The following is a 23,991-nucleotide window of genomic DNA, read 5'->3' as shown; positions in this document are numbered from 1 at the left end:
CTGTCAACAGGGGTGGTACCAGGGGAATGGAGAGTGCCGAATGTCGTGCCCCTGTTCAAAAAAGGGAATAGGGATAACCCTGGGAATTACAGGCCAGTTAGTCTTACTTCGGTGGTAGGCAAAGTAATGGAAAGGGGACTGAGGGATAGGATTTCTGAGCATCTGGAAAGACACTGCTTGATTAGGGATAGTCAGCACGGATTTGTGAGGGGTAGGTCTTGTCTCACAAGTTATTGAATTCTTTGAGGAGGTGACCAAGCATGTGGATGAAAGTAAAGCAGTGGATGTAGTGTACATGGATTTTAGTAAGGCATTTGATAAAGTTCCCGATGGCAGGCTTATGCAGAAAGTAAGGAGGCATGGGATAGTGGAAAATTTGGCCAGTTGGATAACGAACTGGTTAACCGATAGAAGTCAGAGAGTGGCGGTGGATGGCAAATATTTAGCCTGGAGCCCAGTTACCAGTGGTGTACCGCAGGGATCAGTTCTGGGTCCTCTGCTGTTTGTGATTTTCATTAATGACTTGGATGAGGGAGTTGAAGGGTGGGTAGGTAAATTTGCAGACGATACAAAGATTGGTGGAGTTGTGGATAGTGAGGAGCGCTGTTGTCGGCTGCAAAGAGACATAGATAGGATGCAGAGCTGGGTTGAGAAGTGGCAGATGGAGTTTAACCCTGAAAAGTGTGAGGTTGTCCATTTTGGAAGGACAAATATGAATGCAGAATACAGGGTTAACAGTAAGGTTCTTGGCAATGTGGAGGAGCAGAGAAATCTTGGGGTCGATGTTCATTTATCTTTGAAAGTTGCCACTCAAGTGGATAGAGCTGTGAAGAAGGCCTATGGTGTTCTAGCGTTCATTAGCAGAGGGATTGAATTTAAGAGCCGTGAGGTGATGATGGAGCTGTACAAAACCTTGGTAAGGCCATATTTGGAGTACTGTGTGCAGTTCTGGTCGCCTCATTTTAGGAAGGATGTGGAAGCTTTGGAAAAGGTGCAAAGGAGATTTACCAGAATGTTGCCTGGAATGGAGAGTAGGTCTTACGAGGAAAGGTTGAGGGTGCCAGGTCTTTTCTCATTAGAACGGAGAAGGATGAGGGGAGACTTGATAGAGGTTTATAAGATGATCAGGGGAATGGATACAGTAGACAGTCAGAGACTTTTTCCCTGGGTGGAACGAACCACTACAAGGGGACATAAACTTAAGGTGAATGGTGGAAGATATAGGGGGGATGTCAGAGGTAGGTTCCTTACGCAGGGGGTAGTGGGGGAATGGAATGCACTGCCTGTGGAAGTAATTTTTTTAATTTTTTTTATTTTTTGTTTATAAATTTAGATTACCCAATTATTTTTTCCAATTAAGGGGCAATTTAGTGTGGCCAATCCACCTACTCTGAACATTTTTGGGTTGTGGGGGCTAAACCCACGTAGACACGGGGAGAATGTGCAAACTCCCCATGGACAGTGACCCAGAGCCGGGATCGAACCTGGGACCTCAGCGCCGTGAGGCAGTTGTGCTAACCACTAGGCCACCGTGCTGCCCTTCTGTGGAAGTAATTGAGTCGGAAACATTAGGGAACTTCAAGCAGCTATTGGATAGGTACATGGATTACAGTAGAATGATGGGGTGTAGATTAATTTGTTCTTAATCTAGAACAAAAGTTTGGCACAACATCGTGGGCTGAAGGGCCTGTTCTGTGCTGTATTTTTCTATGTTCTTTGTTCTATGTTCTATGTTCTCCAGTCTAAATTCTGTTCTTCAAGCGGGAACGTATGCTGGCCTGATATAATGGCTGGTGGTCACATGCAGACAGTTGTAACCGGTGAGTAACCACCACCCCCCATTCATTCTTTACTGGCTTTCAGAAAGTCTCTTCTGCACAATTAAAGAACAGAATCCTACTAGATGGTTACCAGAAAAGCCACTTGGACTGGACATTCCACTTCATTGGAGTATTTGCTTCTGCATGAGACTTTATCTGACTCATTTTTTTCATGCACTGGCCTATGTCTTGCACTTATATCATCGACTGATTTCTCCATCCCACTGTTCGTCAGTCAATTCATGTTTGCTCGCCTCATGACACAATGATTGCAATATTGACCATCTCTATCATCATGCTGACAATAGGAAGGCTTGTGGTTTCTATTTATTGATTGTTATGGGCGTGTTGTTGTCATAAGTTAAAGAATACTACAGCAGCCTGTTAAACAGTGATTACTGTGCCTTGCAGATTGTGCATTTCAAATAATTTATCAATTGGTACAGGCTTTTTATTGTGATATGTTAGAGAGCACTACACCAGTTGGTCAAGCAGTGATTTTGGGTTTCAGTGTCTAGCATTATGTGAGCTGAGAGTGGGCAGGCAGGGAGGGCATTGAAGTCTTTGGGGGTAGGGCTCAACGTCTTTGGGGGCGGGTTGCCACATCACCAGGGGCGGGACGTGACATGGGGCCCCCGCAAAAATCAAGTGCATCGGGCCCTCAAAAGTGTAAGTCCACCTCTGAATCCTTTGGTTGTAAAGAACCTTGGAATATCCTGAGGTAGTAAGAGGGACCTGATAAATCCAATTGCTAAAGCCTTTCTTCCTTCAATTATCCTAATCAATGCATTTTTAATAATGCTTTGTGATCTGTCATGTGAATGTCACTTTAAGAAATGTTTGTCTTCTTAAGTGGCTGCAGTGATGTTAATGTGTGGGTGGAGCTGAGCTCTGTCTCTGTTTTTTTTAAACTTTTGTTTTGAGCTGGAAGCTGTTTTGGCTCTGAGTTTTAGTTTCGCTTTCAGTTGGAGAGCTGCATTCAAACCAAGCAGATGTATACTGGTCTCTCTCTCTCTCTCTATATATATATATATATGTTAAAAAAGGTGTTTAGATCACTTGATAATTTAAAAGTGATAACTATTCTCTGTAGAGAATTCAAACCTACTGTTGTTAAAAAGTGTTTTGGCTTAGGGATGTTAGGAAAGTTACTATGGGTTATCTATAGAGTATTGTATCTTTTTGGCGGGTTATCAGTGTTAGTAGTTGACAAGATGTTTACTGTGGGTTTATAAAATGTTAACTGGATTCATAGAATAAACATTGTTTTTGTTTAAATATACTTTAGATCTCTGTTGCAACACACATTTAAAGTGGGCCCTTTAGCTCCCCATAACCAAAATCTATTAAAAGCTGTGGATCAGGTGAACTCTATGATATACTTTGGTGTTCTCTAAACCCTGGCCAATAACAGACCTGATAGGCAATTCTCTTAACCCTATTCTGATACCTCTTTCCATTTCAACCTTATTTGGTTCACTTTAATTAGTGACATTGCTGATATTGTCACTGTGACTTTGAACCCTCCTGTGTTACTGCTATTAGGTTCCTAAGTTTTAAAACCTTCATATATTCCATCTTCACCATGTTCAATCGAAATTGCAATCTCTGATTCTTCCAGTCACATGAAACGAAAGAACTCCTCACCTATCTCAATAAACACTTCTTCCCACAATGCACAGCATTTTAAAAACACAAATAAATCCAGTTTTTTTAAAACTACCTACTCTTAACACCCATTATTTTCAACCCAACCAGCATATATACTTGCAATCCTGGTCAATCACCTTGGATTCTCAGCTGAAAAAGACTTGGAGAGTAAGAAATAAATCAGCATCTTTCTGGGTAGTAACCCGTCTTTTAGTTTGGATACATTCAGTAGGTGCTTAAGCTCCACTCTCACGGTTTGTGTCATTTGAACCTCTTGAAAAGTCAATATATTGCAATACATCCAAGATGCCTATTATCTATAGAGCATACTTCAAAGTAAATAATCCAATACATTACTGAAATAATAATGCCCCTCTACTTGGCATGCAATGTTTTAATTCTGCTAACAATGCTTTTCATGTAGGTCTCAGCCACTTGTGAAGCTAAGGATATGCAAGATATTTTTAAAATAGTGTTTTTCCCCTCTTGAACAATGCAAGAAGTGGGTTTTACAACAATAACAGATATTCACAAGCAACCTGAAGACTGTAACTCAATCTTGGGGTTCAGCTTATGTAGATGAACCACTTGAGCTAAGTTCTCACGGGTTGTTACGTCATTTGAATTCTTTGTTGGATGATAGTTATTAACTCCTTGCAGGAATCTATTATTCTATCTGTAACATGATAATGTCACGACTTGTTTTATTCCAAAGTACTTTTCAGAAAAATCCTTCAGATTTTCTCATCTTTCACTCCTGAAAAGAATTGTACAATCCTTCATTTGTCCTTATAACTGCCTTTATTGTGCTGTACTAAGATCTAACACTCAGCCTCCCCAGGAGGTTTGCCACACCTGGTAATTTAGATGCATTTGTTATTATGATGCCGCGTAGAACAGTGATGCAAGTAGTTAAATAAGTTTTATATAAAATTATATCAAAGAGGATAAAACCTAACTGCAAAGAAAACTTATTTGCTCATTTTGTATTGGCTGCATTGGACAGCTATAATTTGATAAACATAAAGCAACATTTTACATTTAATATACTCCAAGTTGATTCAACACTGATACACATCTGCCAACGTACGCAGAGTAGTTTCTGATCATTTATATATTTAATACAAAATTGAATTCCGTCATTCATGTGGCCATTCTTATATGTGAGCTCACGTTCTATGTAATGAGAAACAGTAGAAAGAGTGAGCTCAGTTGTTATCACTATTGTGTGGCAATGATTGAATTAATGTGCACATTCTAGGGATGATTGAAAGTAGTAAAAGAAGGCAGAAGTAAGAGCATGGCAGGAAGTGATTCAATAATGTAAGAAGGGTAGAAACGGCGACAGTAATGCCACATTCACCAATATATTGACAAGTGCATCATCCCAACCCCTTCATAAGAACATAATAAATTGGAGTAGCAATAAACCATTCTGTCCATCAAGCCTACTCCACCATTTAATAAGATTATAACTAATTCTTAATCTCAACAATGCTTTCCCATTCATCCCCATGACTCCCTTAGAGTGCAAAGTTCTATTGATCTCAGCCTGGAATATACTCAATGACGAAGAACCCAAAGACCCCTGGGATAGAGAATTCCAAGTTTCTTAACTCTCTGGGTATACGTTTCTCTTAAATCCAAAATGGCCATCCTCTTATCCCAATACTATGGACCCTCATTATAGCCGCTGCAGCCAGAGGAAGTAGCCTCTGAGCATCTACCATCTCTGCCTTCTCTGACAGGATTAATTAATTACCTCAGATAGCAGCGGCCACAACATGATTGAATTTTACATCCAATTTGAAAGGGAGCAGAGTGGGTCTAAGAGTAGTAATTTAAATGTATGTAAAGGCAATAACATGAAAGCTGAGCTAGTTGAAGTGAACTGGGATACTAGGCTAGTGGATGGATCAATAGAGAAGTAGTGGTAGACATTTAAGGGGATATTTCATAATACTCCGAATAAGTATATATTTCTATTATAAAGTAAAAATACCTAAAGGGAGGACCCACAATCCATGGGTTGACTAAAGAGGTTAAGGAAATCATTGAATTGAAGGAAATAGCATATAACTGCAAATATAAGTGGCAGGTCAGAAGATTGGTCAGAATGTAAAGAACAGTAGAGAATAACTTGAAGGTTAATCAGGAGAAAGAATGGAGAGCAAGTTTTTCTACAGATATTTAAAAGGGAAAGGAGTAACTAAAGTCAGTGCTGGTCTGCTAGACAGTGAGCATGGGGAATTAATAGCAGAAAATAAGGAAATGGCGGATGAAATAAACAAATATTTTGCTTCCATCTTCACTATAGAATATACAAAAGAAATCCAGTATTAGTTGTAGATCAGGAGGTGAAAAGGAGAGAAGAATTTGATGAAATTACAATCACTAGGGAAGAGGTAGTGAGTAAACTAATGAAGATGCGGGCCGACAAGTCTCCAATTCCAGATTGATTTCATCCAAGTGTGACGACTGGAAGATTTTAGAAAAATAGGATTCTAAGTATTGGGAAATATAAGGGTTAAAAACATGGGGTTTGAGTGTGTTTCACTGCAGTGGTCATGCTTTTTAAAAGAAAACATCAATTCTGTGTTGCAAGGCCTGGGAGCTTATAGGAATCAGAAGGTAAAATTGACTAAGAGAATGTGTTTTCAGTCTGGGCTAATGCACTGTGATTTGACTGGGGAAGTCACTGGAGAGTTAATTTGTTTTTCAGCTTGGGAAGATTTTGTCATTTGCTACGTGGAGCTAAGAGATTCAGAGAGACATTTTGAGAAATATTTGGAAAAGAGTTGAAGTCTGATCCGGCAACTCTTGTTTTGACCACAAGTATAAGCAGTTTTCTCTCCCAGGAGGATAGTTTAAAAAAAAGTAATAATACTTTAAAGTAGAGCAATCTTGTCTACGGCCAAGGAAGAAGCTGAAACAAGCCAGTTGCAACAGCCTCTTGAAGACTTCCAAGCAGTCTGCAAGGTTTCTAACCGGAGTCCAAATCTGTTCTGTAAAGCAAGTATTACTCTGTGCCATCCTGATTTCAAACTGGATTGAGAGCTGTATTTTTTTCTTGTTGTTTAATTGAGTAATAATGTTTAAAGGATAATTGAAAGCTGTTATTTTAGGTTGCAAAGTTAGAGTTTAATATTTTATTGACATTAAAGTTTTGTTGTAAAATACCAAAGTCCTATTTTTTCATGCTATCACTCCTGGAGAAAATTATTCTTCCTGCATAGTCTTACAAAATAAACTAAATTATTGGGGTTTTGGTTCAGTATCCTAGCCATTGCTGGGGTCTGGTCTGGGATTGTAATACAAGGATCTTAGAAGAAGTAGCAAATGAGGTATTTGATGCATTAGTGTTAATTTCACAAAATTCAATAGAATCTGCAAAAGGTTCCACCAGACTGGCAAGTAGCAAATATAACCCATCTGCTCAAGAAGGGAGGGAGGCATGAAACAGGAAATTATAGGCCAGTTAGCTTGATGTAACTTGTGGGGAAGATGTTAGAATTGATCATTAAGGAGATCATAGCTGGGCTCTTAGACAAAGTCAAGGTAAAAACTCAAACTAAGGGAGAGCCTATAGACATATGTTATTTGGATTTTCAGAAGACATTTGATTAGTTGTCACATAAAAGGTTATTGCGAAGAATAAAATCTCTTGATGTCGGGGGACAACATATTAGCACAAATAGAAGATTGGTTGGCTGACAGGAAACAGAGAGTATGCATAAATGGGACTTCTTCTGATTGGCAGAGTATAATGAGTGGACACCCATGGGGGTCTATGCTAGGACCTGAACATTATACAATTTATATAGATAGATATATACAGATGGATATAAATAGATTGAATGAGTGGCAAAAATTTGACAGATGGAGTAAAATGCTTTTTGTTTTACAAGTTCGGGGGGGGGGGGGGGGGTTTATTCATTCATTTTATTCATTTAATTTTTATTTTTTTCATTTATTTTATTCATTTTTTTATACAAGTTCAGGGAGGTTTTATTTGATAAAATTTTACAGGAAAAAAATGCAGAACTTTGGACAGATGGAGACTCCATACTTTCCAACATCGGAAGGCTTCACCTTCATCCAACAGGTTCCATTGGAGGAGGGGGTACGAGGGCCAAAGGGACCCAAAACCATTTCCTCCATTTTTGTCAGCAGCAAACAAGGTAAGAGAAAATTGTGGATAGCGCAGGTCGGCTGGCATGGGACGCGAAGGTCGGCCGGCGTGAGCCGCATAGGTCATCCGGGTTGGGTCCCAAAGGTTGGCTGGTTGGTAAAGATGGGTTCCCGGAAAAACAGTTTGATGAACACTCTCCTAAAGCATGCCTGAGAGAGGAATGGATGTCAAGACAGGCAGGTCAGATGGCCTGACTTTGTTCACTGCAAGCAGCCCAATTTTGTACATGAGTGCTGGGCACCACTGTCCTCACCCCTCACTCTCATCTCACCCTCAGATACCCAATATTCCCTCACCGAAACCCACTTTCCTGCGCTGTTCATACCCCCACCCACTCCATAGACTGTGCCCCCATTCCCTCCATATTCCCATGCACACTCCATACTCTCCATCCTGCTCTTTATCGGTATGGGACAATTGGGCGCGGCCGTTTTGGCGCGGCCGTTTGGACGCAGCCATTTGGGTGCCATGGGACAATTGGGCGCAGCCAATTTGGCGCGGCCGTTTGGGCGCAGACGACAGAATTTTTTTTCGTTTTTGTGGCTAGTAAATTGTTGCAAGTAAATTGTTGCAAGGTTCAGTATCATTCGAAGGAAGGACTTAAAAGCAAGCTTAAAACTGTAAATTAAAAGATGAGCTTTAAAAAGTTTTTAAACTAACTTTATTGTAAATTAAAAACCTTAAATTAGTTAATTTAGTTAAAAACCTTAAATTAGTTCATTTAGTTTAGTTCATTTGGTAATTATGAGCAAGGATCCTCAAGTACTCGATAGCATCCATGTTTTCAAATTTAAGAACAGTTTCATGTATTCTTTTATCTGCATCTCTATACTTTTTTAGTTTTTGTGGCGGTTCATGGCCGGCTAGTAACCTTTCATAATATGCATCTCTACCTTTCTGTACTTTACGCAGGCCATCAATTAGTTTCCATATGGTGGGATGATGCATGCCAAGTTCGTATTTCAATCGACGGTGGGCTGCCTCCGCATTATTGTTTGTGCGGTCTTCCCCGTTTAATGTTCTCTGATAAAGGTTCCAAATCTCATGGCGAAATAAAGGTGTTCGTCTACCATTTCCTTGTCTGTTCAGACGGCCAACATATGGCCCCTCAGGCACCGGACAGAGCACAGAGGCACCTAGGTTTGGTATTACAGTGAATTTAATCATCACAGTCACATACAAGTGCCCTAGCCCCGTCTTGGTGTTTCCCCAGACGGTACAGCAGGAGTGGAGGCGGACTGCTAAGACTCCTGCACTGCGACGTTGGTCCACTTTGGTGTGCGTTTCCTGGGGCGACCCGGTTTGGATGGGCCAGGCTGCTCAGCGGGCATGCTGGATAGCGTGGTGCTACCCTGCTCTGCCCGCAGCCCACCAGATGCACCAGGGATGGAACGGGGGGAGTCCGAGTGTTCCGGGACCTTCCTTGCTGGGATAACCGGGATGGCCACCAGAACCTCCTCCTTCCTCGGGGAGCCCGGTGACCCCCGGGCCTCACTATGGGACAGTGGTGCCCACAGAGACATACACCGTGGCACCACCGACACCTGGCTCTGCCAGTCCTGGAGGCCTGCTGTGGAATTGACCAGGGTCTGAACGTTCCCAGCGATGGAGCTCAGGGAGTGCACAATCGCTGTGAGGTATTGCGCAACCTCCCACTGGGATTCTGCGACGCCACCCAGTACGTGGCCAAGGCCGCCGATGCTCTCAGCGATGGCCTGCTGAGACTGGGCCAGACCCCAGAGCGCGGTAGCAATGTCCAGTTGGCTCTGGTGCATGGCTGCTTGTGAGAGGGCAGCCCTGTCCTGGGCTACGGATGACGTGTGCACATCAAGACCCACGCCTTGCTGATCCTGACCCATGGCCAAAACCGTTGCACCCATTGCCTCCACTGCAGACACCATCCGTGCGGTGTCGGCCTGGGTGGCAGCCACCACCGGCACCAGTCCCTGCTCCTGGACATGGATGGACTCCTCCAACTGCGTCTGCAGTTGCTGGAAGACGGCCGTCATCCCGTTGTCCACTCCCATGGTTTCCAAATGCATCTGCTCTGTGGGTGGGTCTAATTTGTCCAGGAACCCGGGAACTTTCTGGGCGGCAGCTGTGTGCTGGGCCCGGCCTGCCCTCCGACCATCCAACCCCTCGGCTGTTCCTACCTCCATCTGCTGTACCTGTTCGGCTGTATGGTGCGCACCAGTAAGTGAGCCCGAAGCCTCATCACTTATGTGCCCAACCGAGGCTGAGTGTATCTGCGATGGTGGGCATTGTGGGTGACAGCAGTGCCGCAAACTCAAGGTCATCATCTGTCCCCAGGTCTGGGGGCTCCTGGGTCGATCTTTGGACTGGCGCTACTAGTCCGCGGCCCACATTAGTGCCGTGTCCGATATGTGCGTCGACTGTCTGGCTGTCCTCTGTGCGCCACTGTCCACAGTCCTAGTCCTCTCTCCGTCACTGTCCCGGCAAGCAGCCTTCTCCTCGTCCAACTCATGGCCATTAGTATCCTCAATGTCTGTCGTTTCTTTGTCCCTGTCGTGTCTGTCCATCCTCTGTGCGTCCCCCTCCAGTGCCAGGGCCTCAGGGGAGGGCCCTCCTGTCAGTCTTCCTTGCCCCCTCTGCTGTGCGTCCGTGGGGGCGGATGTGCTTGCTTTCATCTGGACGGCGGGGGCTTCTCCGCGATGTCCCTGGATGGTCAGCTCCTGGCCCTGCATGTACAATGAGGCATGTATCGTGAGACACTTGGAGTCGGGTGTGGGGGGGCATTGTGAGTGGGTGCAGTATCAGGGGGGGTTGGGGTGGGGGGGGTCATTGTGAGTGGGTGCAGTGTCAGGGGGGGTCGGGAGTGGGGGCATTGTGAGTTGGTGCAGTATCGGGGGGGTAGGGTGTGGGGGGAACATTATGAGTGGGTGCAGTGTCGGGGGGGGGTTAGAGGGTGGGAGGCATTGTGACTGGGTGCAGTGTCAGGGGGGTCAGGGGGTGGGGGCATTGTGAGTGGGTGCAGTATCAGGGGGGGTTGGGGTGGGGGGGTCATTGTGAGTGGGTGCAGTGTCAGGGGGGGGTCGGGGGTGGGGGCATTGTGAGTTGGTGCAATATCGGGGGGGTTAGGGTGTGGGGGGAACATTGTGAGTGGGTGCAGTGTCGGGGGGGGGGTTAGAGGGTGGGAGGCATTGTGAGTGGGTGCAGTGTCGGGGGGGTCAGGGGGTGGGGGCATTGTGAGTTGGTGCAGTATCGGGGGGTTAGGGGGTGAGGGGGATATGTGTCACGGGGTGGGTTGAAAGGGGGGACTTGGGAGCAACGGTACCGTGCGTTTCCTGGGGCGAGGTTGTAAGCAGTCTCCTCCTGCGGGGGGGAGAAAGCATCAGAGTTAGGCAGTCACCATCAAGTCGCACAGATGTGGTCACCATTATGACTGGGTGGGGGGCCCTTGGCACCATGCCATTGCAGCTCTCAGGGGGTGTGTTGCCCATGTGGGTCGGGTACAACATGGTATCCCCAACCCCCCACCCCCTTGCGTAGGCAGAGGGGGGGCACAATACATGATGGGGGGGCGTTGGGGGGGGGGGGGGGGATGGGGGGTGTGGCCTGGGGGAACCCTCGGGGTACTTACCCTGGCACCCCTCGTAAGGTCATGGACACTTACCAGGATAAAGCAGCCCGCTTGATTGGCACCCATTCCACAAACATTCATTCCCTCCACCATTGACGATCAGTAGTAGCAGTGTGAACCACCTACAAGATACACTGTAGGAACTCACCAAGGCTCCTTAGTTAGGCAGCACCTTTCAAACCCATAACCACTACCACCTAGAAGTACAAGGGCAGCAGATACATGGGAACACCACCACTTGGAGGTTCCCGTCCAAGTCTGTATTTTCACAGGAACGTCTGTATTTTCATGAACTGTGGCTCTGCTTGTCTTTTAATCCTTTATTTTATTCTAATGCACGTCCCATAATTACTTACTTTTGGGATGTATATCTTGCTCTATGTCCCTGGATTATCTTGGCTGGATTTTGGCAACTAGGAGCCAAGTTAAATCAGAGAAAATCTTCATGTGATTGCGGTGGTCGGAGGTGGCTGGGCTGGGCCCCAGCTTGTAGTGGTGATTTTGCTGGTGAGCGGGCCTATGCCTCAGCGGTGCTGTCAGCATTGGAATTATGGTTGCCATTGCAAAACATGTTTTGGACAATGATCTCCTCTCCATGCTGCAGGCTTCTGGTGCTGACCTTGGTGAACTGCAAAATATCCTCAGAAAATAATGGAAGTGCAGGAGAAAATCCTATTTTTTGATGGCCCCAACCGCTGGTCTTGTGTTGTCCTGTCCTTGAACTCCAAGAGAGGGATTGGAGGCGGCTAATCATGTCATCCCTCTCCCCACCCCACACCCGACCAGGGCCTAGGTTCCTTGCTGCCTGCCATGGGGTGACCCCGTTGCGGAGGTGAATGCACTTCACTTGATGGAATTTTGGAGGGATCCTGAGAGTTGCTCGACGATCCTGTCATGGCTTTGGCGTTTCCATGTCTCATGGATGGTGTTATTATCCTGAGGTTCATCAATAATCCTGGACTTTATCCCATTTAGGTTATGCTGCTGATTGCATGTTATTGTCTTTTCCCTGACAAGGGTGTACAATGTTTGAGCACGAGGGTAGCCTATTACCCTGTTTTGACAAAAACTATATTGAGTCGGTAATGTGATATGTGGTTTGAGCACAGTCTTGCTCTTTTTTTAATGTGCTGTAATCCTTACATTTATGAGGAGGGAGAGTATTTTGGACGCCCTTTGCCTTGTTTATAGAAACGATGAGTGGAGCCACAGCGGGATGATGGGTGAATGTTTGGTGTGGTGGTGGGTGGTACTGTTAGATAAGTCCACACATGGGTTGAGGAAAGCCTCCTGTTGGTTCCAGCTAATTGTATTGAGTTTTTATGTTGCTTCTTTTTTGTTACTTTGAATCCGGAGAATCCATGCTTATTTCTTTTGAAGATCCGGACAGGTCAGGTAACCTGGAGAGGACCAGAGCTGTTGGAGAAAGGTGTAATGAGTATGGCGTGCGCCTGGATGTGGTTGGTTAATCTTCACTTAAGTTATTGAAGTGAGAGTCTGTATGCTACGTCTTTGTGTTGTTGGAGCCCTTCTTTGGTTTGGAGGTAGGCTTGATGGGGGAGTTAGCAACCCTACTCCAAGTGGTCTTATATAGTGATTTCCTGAGTGCTCTCCTCAGTGCAGCGGCCATTCCATAGGAAGGCAGTATCTTTATCTCTGATAAGGCAGTGCTATTCTGTCCCCTAGTATCCTCTTTTTAATGGCATACAGTACTGGGTTGTGTCCAATGTTCCTTGGTTAGTTAGGGTGTTCCTTCTCGAAGGGGATTTCTTCTCTTTATCTGGGCGAGCAGAACAATGTTACGGATATTGATTTGGTCTGTTGGATTAAGGGGGGTTTCCCTTATCATATCGGGGAAGAGGGAATTGCCCCCCCTCCAGAGACACCTAATTTAAAAAAAAAAAAATTTAGAGTACCCAATTCATTTTTTCCAATTCAGGGACAATCCACCTATGCTGCATCTTTGGGTTCTGGAGGCGAAACCCATGCAAACACGGGGAGCATGTGCAAACTCCACACGGACAGCGACCCAGAGCCGGGACCGAACCTGGGTCCTCAGTGCCGTGTGGCTGCAGGGCTAATACACTGCACCAGCGTGCTGCCCCAAAGACACCCAAATAATGGGTCTCTTGACGGTTCTTCTTCTCTTCAGTGGTGGGGTCACCTTCGTTGAGGTTGATATGATTTTTCTGGAGTCGGTGGGCCTGTACACTGCCCCAGGTGTGGCTAGTAATGAGCGGGACAGCTGGGTAATACATTTTGGCATGTGTTGGGTATCTTGGGAATACTGACCCCTATGTGCAAGAATGTGTTGGACTAGTCCAGGTCCAGTACTCTGGAAGGTATTCTGTTGACCCCTTATGCTAAGGATGTCCCTTCTTGCAGGCACTTATTAGGGTTGTGCTGAGAGGCTGAGGCTTAATGTGTTTGAGTAATCTTGGTCTACTGATTCCGAAGTGCACATGGATGTGGGCCTAGGCTGGGACCTGTACTGTGATTGATATCCTGTTGCCCCCCCCTTATGGTTGGGTTGTTCCTTTATCTGAATCAGAAGCTTTCTCTCTTCCTCGTCATATGGTGGAGGGCGTGGGCCTGAGAAACACAGGCTTATGGCTGTGTCATGCTTCTTTTTATCCTGAGACGCTCTGCTCCTGGTAGTTTCCCTTTTTTATCCTGGTTAGTTTGGTGGGAGGGGCTGACCACACTGATTATAATCAGAATATACAGTATGAATATTTATTGGTCCTCCCTGTATAAATATGTGGAATGATGATCATTGTATTCTGTGCCTGAGATTGGGTTTTGGTGCATCTTGTATTATATGTATAATATCCTTTTAGATCTGGTTTTGTCGCAACCTTTCTTTGCACTTTTTATTTTTGTCGTAAAGAATCCGTGATTGGCTCCTGCAAGGGTACAGATGGGTCTGATATCCAAGCGGAGGATGTTACAGTGTGCTATTGGTGCCTCTGGTGTTGTTGGAGATAAGGGAGATTTATTTTGGTGCATGCCCGAACATGATGTCAAGATCTTATCCTGAATTTCGAGCAATCTTCATGTGGGAAGGTGTGCACCATTTTACTATGTTTTCATGGCCTTATCCATCTCTCCCTGGTTCCCTGCGAGTAGCGAATAGAGATAACTAAGTTAAGTCTAATGATTCACAGACTATCTACATGGATGAAGCTCCACCCATGCTATGGTGTACATGGTGTTCCAGGATCCGGTTGCTGGAGGCTTCCATCATCTCCTCTGATCTTCACGAGCTGTCCAAAGCCTTATAAGGTAAGTTGCTACTTTTGCACACCATGTTGGTCCAGACGTGTTCTGGACGGTGTGTTTTCTCACTAGCACTACGGAGAATGAGTCATGGGGAAAGATTCTGATTGGGCCTTCATCTGTATCCCATCAGTGGGATACAAATTGTTTCAAACTGGCATCTAGCAGGAATCATGATCCACCATGACGGGCACTATCGGAAGATCCCACTATCATTTCAAGCTGGTGCGAAATTGATGTTTGGATCTCCCACTAAATTCTTCCCCCTTCTCCCCCCACTACTTATCCTAACAATGGGGGCATTGGAGAGTACTGCCCAATGGCTGGGACTTTCCAGGCCTACCTGCCACCAGGATCTCCCAGTCCTGCCAAAATGCAATGGACCTGTGGCTGTTCTGTCGCACCCCTGTGGTGGGTCCAGCCACGGCGGGGCTTAGAAATCCTGGCCAATGTGATTTTTCCTTTCCACACGTTCGCACCACACAACTCTGTTGAATCAAGAAACATAAGAACATAAGAACTAGGAGCAGGAGTAGGCCATCTGGCCCCTCGAGCCTGCTCCGCCATTCAATTAGATCATGGCTGATCTTTTGTGGACTCAGCTCCACTTTCCAGCCCAAGCACCATAACCCTTAATTCCTTTATTCTTCAAAAATGATCTATCTTTATCTTAAAAACATTCAATGAAGGAGCCTCTACTGCTTCACTGGGCAAGGAATTCCATAGATTCACAACCCTTTGGGTGAAGAAGTTCCTCCTAAACTCAGTTCTAAATCTACTTCCCCTTATTTTGAGGCTATGTCCCCTAGTTCTGCTGTCACCCGCCAGTGGAAACAACCTGCCCGCATCTATCCTATCTATTCCCTTCATAATTTTAAATGTTTCTATAAGATCCCCCCTCATCCTTCTAAATTCCAACGAGTACAGTCCCAGTCTACTCAACCTCTCCTCATAATCCAACCCCTTCAGCTCTGGGATTAACCTAGTGAATCTCCTCTGCACACCCTCCAGCACCAGTACGTCCTTTCTCAAGTAAGGAGACCAAAACTGAACACAATACTCCAGGTGTGGCCGCAGTAACACCTTATACAATTGCAACATAGCCTCCCTAGTCTTAAACTCCATCCCTCTAGCAATGAAGGACAAAATTCCATTTGCCTTCTTAATCACCTGTTGCACTTGTAAACCAACCTTCTATGACTCATGCACTAGCACACCCAAGTCTCTCTGAACAGCGGCATGCTTTAATATTTTATCGTTTAAATAATAATCCCGTTTGCTGTTATTCCTACCAAAATGGATAACCTCACATTTGTCAACATTGTATTCCATCTGCCAGACCCGAGCCCATTCACATGAAACATTGACCGGGATTCCTCGTTGCAAGTCCGCCCCGCTACTGTCACTAGCGAGGACAGAGAATTTGGTGTTCAGCCAAATCTCCTCTTAACTACAGTGGGACTGGATAATCCCACTACGGGGAACAGACTGAGAATCCAGTCCATTACCTCTTCCAAATTCTATCTCTGAATCACTCGTCTTATTACATCAAAGGTTGTAGTCTCAAAATGATTTCTAAAATTTTCTCTATTTCGCTCTGATGTTTCCTCAGACTGTCAGTATCGCTCAGCAATTTGCCATCAATGTATCTAAATATAGATTCCACATTTTATGCCATTTAGCATGGCAAGGTTTTTGATGACCGATCAACTGAAATGGTCTAGTTTGTTAGATCTGTTTCAATATATTGTTACAGCAACTGCATTAAATACAATCATGAGTTATAACACATTGACTTAAATAACTGGCAAATGGAATTGTAGGGCAGATGGTCTTATTAAAATCAATTTCAATCCAGAGTGAATATGTATGTACTTTCCTTGATTTTTAAATATTATTTTCCATAACATATATTGCTCACTTCCATTAATACTATTTTTATTTGGAAAGCTACATTGAATGGATGTATTTTAATACATACTGTGCTAAATATCTTCCAGAAAGCCAGTAATAATTTGGATTTTGTTGCTATTAGTTCCTGTTAGAAAGATGTTGTTAGAATAGGCACAGGGTTCCTGCTATGGTTAAAGCATCAAGTTTGAATTCCCTGCTTTCTTCTGCTGGTATCAGGGAAGTCTTGTCATGGCTCAAGAAGAGAATGACCAGTCTCCAAACAAGTTAGGATTATAGAACTATCTTCCCATCATCTGGAGGCCTGAGGCCTATATTCGGCAGCCCCAAACGCAATTCCAATGGCAGACAATGATCACACCAGAATGGAGGGACACAAAGCAGAAAAATCATATTCTTAGGCCTCATCATCATAATTTAGTTGTGTTATAGGCACACTGCCTGATGCACGATCAATAACTCCAGAAGCGAGATTGGAGATAATTGAAGGCTTTATTGCACTAGATGTTTCCCTCAGCAGCGCAGGTACAGAAGGCAGCTGCTGGGGTGCCACGGACTCTTATACTCCGCCTTACTGGGCAGAACCAGCAGGCAGGCTTAACCAATGAAACAACAGTCTCAGGTACCTCCCACACCAATGGTCTCACAGCATTATTCAGAGGTACCGTAATACCTCTAATACCGACTACCACACCGCCTCAGTTCACCATTTGGGGAGCTCACCATTTTTCTCTGGGCCCTAGGCCTACAGGTAACTCTGAGAAGGGGGAATTGTTACAATCCAAGTTGATATGATGACTGAACAAGAAGATCCGAGAATGAAACACTGGCTCAATAGACCATAACTTTTTAAAATAAAATGTGGAGGAACAGAATCACAGGACCACTAACTAGTTTTAGCAACAAGGGAAAAAATATAATAAACATGGAAAAATTGGATTATAATATAATACTCCTTTATCCCACCTTAAATCAACAAAAAAACACAGATTTATAGATTAACATGGATTGCAAAGTACATCTTAAGCTACAATGGTCTCATTAACACAAAAAGTCCCTTTTAAGCACAGACGATGATTGTGGTAAGACACCTTCCTCTCTGAACTCAAGTGAATGTCTGTGGGTTTCGCCTCGCTGAGAGAGATGTTCCGCTTTGGCCTTCTAAAACCAATTACAGAGATGCAAGAGCTTCCTTCTCTCTCGCTACCTATCTCCAACTGCAATCAAATTAGCTAAAATAAATTTTAAAAGCTTCACTACTGTACAATATCCCAGTTGATAGGCAATGCCCTCATATCTTTGCAGGCCTATTTATTCTTCATACTGTAGCCTCTCAAGCACAATAGAAACACATTTGGAACTTAATCAATCCCCACACATACAAACACCATTGTCCAGCATGAAGCTAACTATAGGTTTTACCCCTCCAGGCAAAGAAACATTAAATTAAACCCACTTAAAACTATACCTTTTGCTTAGCAATACAAATATATATTCCTTAATACTACCTTTGTTTTAGTAACAGGAAAGCATTTCAGTGGAGGCCACGGGGAGGCAGGCCAGGCAGCAGTTGGCAAAGCTAGGAGGAACAGAACGGCACAAAAAACAAAGTCTTCTGGCCTTTTTGTTGTCTTCCTAATGGTTTCTTTAACATTAAGTCACTCAACACCCAGAATTATTTGTAAGAGCTTCCATATCTTCTTCCATCGGGCAGGAGATACAGAAATCTGAGAACACGCACAAACAGACTCAAAAACAGCTTCTTCCCCGCTGTCACCAGACTCCTAAATGACCCTCTTATGGACTGACTTCAGTCACACTATACCCTGTATGCTTCATCCGATGCTGGTGCTTATGTAGTTACATTGTATACCTTGTGTTGCCCTATTATGTATTTTCTTTTATTCCCTTTTCTTCCCATGTGCTTAATGATCTGTTGAGCTGTTCACAGAAAAATACTTTTCACTGTACCTTGGTACACGTCACAATAAACAAATCCAATCCAATCAAATCCAATATCACATGTTTCAAATAATCTAAATGAATCTTAGGGTCAGGGTCTGAAATGGACCTTGTTAAGTTCAAGCTGTCACCAGGACCACTCAGAAATAGGTCTTACCAACTGAGGGGTGGCCAAACGACAATGCAGCTTGGTGATTACCATTATCTTGCTAAATTATTTATTGTTGTGCCCATTAAGATAGTTGCACCAGTGCTAAACTTGACAAAAATGATCAGTTGCATCGATTAAATCATCTACACCCCACTCATGGGTTCTTCATCATATATTATTTTTAATGTAAAGGGCACCATGAATCGCAGTCAGAAGACTCTGGCCTTGGTGCACTGGCATTCCAGTCATGTACTCCAATCACAGTTGATGAAACTAGAGCAATGTCTTTCTTCCTTCCATACTGGTAAGCAGCTCCAGTGGTGAAATGTACATCAAAAACCTGAGTTGGTGGAATCATTTATTTAACTGAACATATGTATTATACAGGGGGTGGGGCGGGGGGGGGGGGGGGGGGGGGGGGGGCAATCAGAAAATGTTCAGCCGCAGTGTTGGCTGCTGGTACTGTTGTTTTGGAAATCAGTCTATTGTTGAAAAATATATAACCATTTCGCTTATATTGAGGTTGTTTTGCAGTTGGACAGTCCATGGTGAAATGCCATCAATATTACCTAGTCAAAAGAATGCTATTACTTCTCAATTATCCTAAGTCTTCAGCATGTCCCAAATAATGGATTAATTTTGAAATAACATCGTTGTTATGTAGGCAAAGGCACAGGCAGTTTGCACATGATGAAATCCCTAGATAAATGTATAATTAATCTGTTGGTTAAGTGATGAATATTAATAATAATAATCTTTATTGTCACAAGTAGGCTTACATTAACATTGCAATGAAGTTACTGTGAAAAGCTCCGAGTCGCCACATTCCAGCGCCAGTTCGGGTACACTGGGAGAATTTAGAATGTCCAAATGACCTAACAGACCATCTTTCGGGACTTGTGGGAGCAAATCATGCAGATACAGGGAAAACGTGCAGATTGAGCACAGACAGTGACTCAAGCAGGAATGAAACCTGGGACCCTGGTGCTGTGAAACAACGGTGCTAACCACTGTGCTTCCGTTACCGCTTGTCGGTCAGAGTAGCAAGAAAACATATGTTGGATCTTTAACATTTCCTTGACTATACATTTGGGATCTAGATTTAGCATCTCATTAAAAAGATGGTACCTCAGAACCACCTTGAATATCAGCCTAGGCTGTGTTCCAAGTATTGTAACAAGGTTTGAGTCTGACATAAAATTGTCACTGCCCTTGGGATATTCAAGCCCTTCCTATTGCTTACGGTGTATATATTCAAAAATTTATTAACCTGCGCTCTGCTACACCTCTTCACTTATTGGTAGAGGTTGCTGTATATGTGAATGAAATAAGCATTTTCAAAATAAAAAAAAGTTTTGATCTTTTCTCTCACTCAGGTGCACTGGTATGAAAGTGTGGGAGTCCCATGAGATATTTTCAACGTTTGCACTAAAACTGACGATGATGGAAATACATCCCAGATCAGTGAGAAACGTCCGCATTAAATTTGTTAGAAGTTAATAAATATCCTAACTGTGCAACTTGATAGGGTTTGTTATAGGAGTGCGTGTTTCCTCTCATCAGAGTAAAATTCAGATTGTTAAGTTAACAGCTAAGCTAAAATGCTGGGAACTGAGCCAAACCAAATGAGACCCAGATGGTCTGACTGCCAGGAGTAAAGATAAATGAATTTTGGACATGGCAAAGGCAGGTTAAGTGCTGTTAATGAAAACTTGTAGCATTTGTGTTTTCATGAATATTATACAAGCTTCCTTTTTCCTTCCTTTTCTGCATAATTGTTAACTGCAAGGAAAACACTCATGTCATGGAAAATGTTGACTTAGGCCGTGCAACCTTTCTTAACCAGTGTAGACATCCAAAGACTTTGTGTCACTCACCAGGATTTTGACATGGTCAAGTAAATGGCTGCACCTTCACTGTGGCAATCTGTTTATTTTGGCATCATGATAAAAGCTACCTTGTACTCTTTGTTGTGGTAGTTATTGAAGTAATTCAGATAGAGCATGTTTTACAGTAACGGTCTGACTCTTTGAGTGATAACAACTTCTTCAATACACTAATTAATCACAGTAGAGTTTCTGAGGTGTCACAAAAGATAAATAATCAAGTGCCTGACTCATTTAAATAATGGAGGTAGAAAAGAAAACAGTAATGTTTGAATAATTTTTTAAAAAATGAACATTTACTGTAGAACTCCAAGTTTTCCCAGCACACCTAATTAGGCTTGTCTTTTAACCAAGTAGAACACATGTAAGAGATTCATCAGGCTAGGTGACAGCCTTTGTACATTGATTAAAGAAAGCTTGTGGAACGATATAGAATTCACTGCTAATTTCATGATTGCGGAAGATCTTGCTCATCAGCTTTGTCACTTTACAAGAGGCATAAGTGATCTACATCTTCTCACGGATTTTTTTTCAGAAAAGTGCAGATAAAATATAAACTTCAAAACAAAATTGTTATGTTGTGCTTTTACTTTTACTTTACTTTTCCCCTAGGAAACCAGTAAGCGCAAGACATAATTTAATATTTTCCATCACCTCACATCTATCAATGCCTGGGATATATTTCACCTTTTCAAAAAATGCAGGTTGATTGCTTTCGTAATCAGCAAGTGATCTCAAGGAATTTGAACAACACTGAAAACGAATTCAAACAAAACATGGCAGAACTTATTTGAAAAGAGTGGGAGGGAAAGAGGAGAGGGAGGGGAGAGAGAAAATATGTGAGAGCATTGAAAGGAAATAGACATTGTCCTATTAAGTTCATTAATCCCAATAGCCTATATGCAATTTATGTTGTCACTAACTTTACCTGACAGAGTAATTTTGAAAGGCTCTCCTGTTGGCAAGGAGCCTCACTAACATCAAGCGTGTGTCAGAGATTTGGGATGACAATTGGTTTCTAACAAGGCTCCGACCAGCAGCAGTCTCAGAAAAGTATTCCTTGAAATTCCTGATGAAAATGAAATTAAGGCACACAAGCAGATACCAGTTTTTAAAATGTCTCCCTGACTCACAAACTTAATCAAATAAAGGCTTCAGATACTAGTCCAACATTAGAATCAATATTATTCATTGCTGACCAGATACATTGCCCAGATGGTATTTCAATAATCTCAACTAGGCTGAAATCCCAGTAATCCATAGATAGTTTGGTCATCTATCTATAGCTATCTTTACAGACACCATTATTTTTAATCTTTTTAAAAGTCATTTATTTGAATAGCACGATTGGTTTTGATAGGAGTCTTTCCACATTTGGTTAGGTTCCGGGACAAGTAACTGTTGCAATAATAAGAAAATAGGAACCATTTACAACATTTTTATTTATTAAACAACCTTCTTACAAGTGGACTTATGAATGGTTGTTTGCAAAAGCATTTCAGAGTTTATAATTTTAGGAAATATCAAACAGATAACCTGCTTAACCAAATCAAAATTAACATTTCGATCAAGTTTTGAAAAATGATTGGTGATTGATGGTATTAGTTTATATTTATTAACTTGAGTTCAACTTTCATTCTAAATGAAGAATCATGACATCCTAACTGTGCTTGTTAAATTAAAAAGCAACTTAAAATTGCAGACCAATTGCTGCATGGGGAAGAGGGTGTGTGCGTCTGTGGGGGGGGGGGGGGGGGGGGGGGTGTATGTACGTTGGTCTTTGGAAGCTTTGCTGAACTCACTGGACTCCAATGCAAATAGGAAAGAGTAAACTTCATAAACTACAAGGCACGTTTCTGAATCAAGTGTGACAGAATGCAGTTTGGATCCCCTTCTGAGAAACATAATTCCTTGAATATTGAACTATTGCAGTTGAAGCAAAGACCACCCTTAAGAATAGGTGAGATGGGTGATTGAAGGATAGTGATATAAAGAATATAAGTACAGGGCAAGCATATGAGCTTATAATTGACTGCCCTTCTGGGGAATAAATTGCTTGAGTTAAATGGTCTGTTTTTTATGTTATTATTTCAATGTAATTTTATGTGTTATAGAACATAGAACATACAGTGCAGAAGGAGGCCATTGAGCCCATCGAGTCCGCACCGACCCACTTAAGCCCTCACTTCCACCCTATCCCTGTTACCCAATAGCCCCATCTAACCTTTTTGGACACTAGGGGCAATTTAGCATGGCCAATCCACCTACACGTCTTTGGACTGTGGGAGGAAACCGGAGTACCCGGAGGAAACCCACGCACACACGGGGAGAATGTACAGGCTCCGCACAGATAGTGATGCAGCAGGGAATCAAACCTGACACCCTGGTGCTGTGAAGCCACAGTGCTAACCACTATGCTACCGTGCTGCCCTGAAGAATATAAAATTAGCAACCAATGCCAGTGAGCATTCTTTTACTCAATATATTTTATAAAACCACCTATTCAAATAAGAATGGTGTGTATAGTATTACAAAGGCAAACACAACGCTGTGATTTATGACCAATATGTGTGGATGAGAGGCTGAGTATGACATTAAACATTAAAAGGGGGAAAAATGCAAATTAAAATTCTAGGGCACATTCTGACTCAATCTTTTAAGATACTGGCTTTTTTTTTAATTCAAAAAGGAAGAACCACATTTTTTACTGAATCATGCTACATACAACTCATTGAAAATGATAATCCCGATCAAACATAAATATCGGTTACTCTGTATCTGTTTCAACACATGAGTCACTGTTGTATTCAATTAATTTTGCCGCTCTATACCATAATCCTTCTTCTGCCACAGCTACTACAGTTAGAGCTAAAAGCCAAGAAAACATATGTTTTCACAGCACTCCACATTTATTTAATCAAAACGGGTTGACTGTGCCTGCCAAAACATTACATTCCAGCTGCATTTTGAGAGACAACAAAAAAAAAGACTCCAAATGCAGAAACTAGTTAGAGCAGAAACAAAAGGAAATATAACAGAAGCCACTCACGGTTAAAAGAGAACACTTCCCGTTAGTCCATCAACTCAACCAGTGACTTTTATTTCATCTTATGCCTTTCTATGTGTGAACAATATCTCCTTTTGGATCTGATGTGCAGCAAGAAGCATGCAGAACAAGTTAAAGCTTACGAGTGTGAGAGAACAGGATATTTGTCTGTATTTGCATATTTCTGATTAATGTGCTCCCGCCTCCTTTTTTCATTTCAAGAAAAAAAAACGACTAAACTTCTGAAGGGAGGCAATTACTTTACACAAATGATTGCCTTTGGGTTATAAACTTTAACCGTATTAAGTGTCATGTGCAAACCTATGATGGTGCTGCACACTGACTTTGTATCGTATTTTGTATGTGTTTTTTAAAACTGTGCAATCAAATAATTGCATAAAGTAAGACATTTCTATTGTGAATGCACTGTTCAGTCTGAACACTTATGTCTTCATAAAAATAACTTCAGTGGATATAAAATGTGTGCACGGCA

General features: G+C 42.9%; 1 protein-coding gene across 1 annotated transcript in view; it reads right to left on the bottom strand.

The window, feature by feature from the left end:
• stard13b (StAR-related lipid transfer (START) domain containing 13b) overlaps nt 1–23,636 on the bottom strand; it is a 636,160-nt gene extending 612,524 nt beyond the window's left edge. Inside the window, exon 1 of the mRNA XM_038817804.1 lies at nt 23,502–23,636. The gene's annotated coding sequence lies outside the window, so the exon portion shown is untranslated. The remainder of the gene's footprint in view (nt 1–23,501) is intronic.
• Nucleotides 23,637–23,991: the final 355 nt, after the last annotated feature.

Source organism: Scyliorhinus canicula, chromosome 14, assembly GCF_902713615.1.
Source record: "Scyliorhinus canicula chromosome 14, sScyCan1.1, whole genome shotgun sequence".
NCBI classification, from domain to species: Eukaryota; Metazoa; Chordata; class Chondrichthyes; order Carcharhiniformes; family Scyliorhinidae; genus Scyliorhinus; species Scyliorhinus canicula.
The sequence above is the reverse complement of the archived record's forward strand: the minus strand, read 5'-3'. Positions and strand labels throughout refer to the sequence as shown.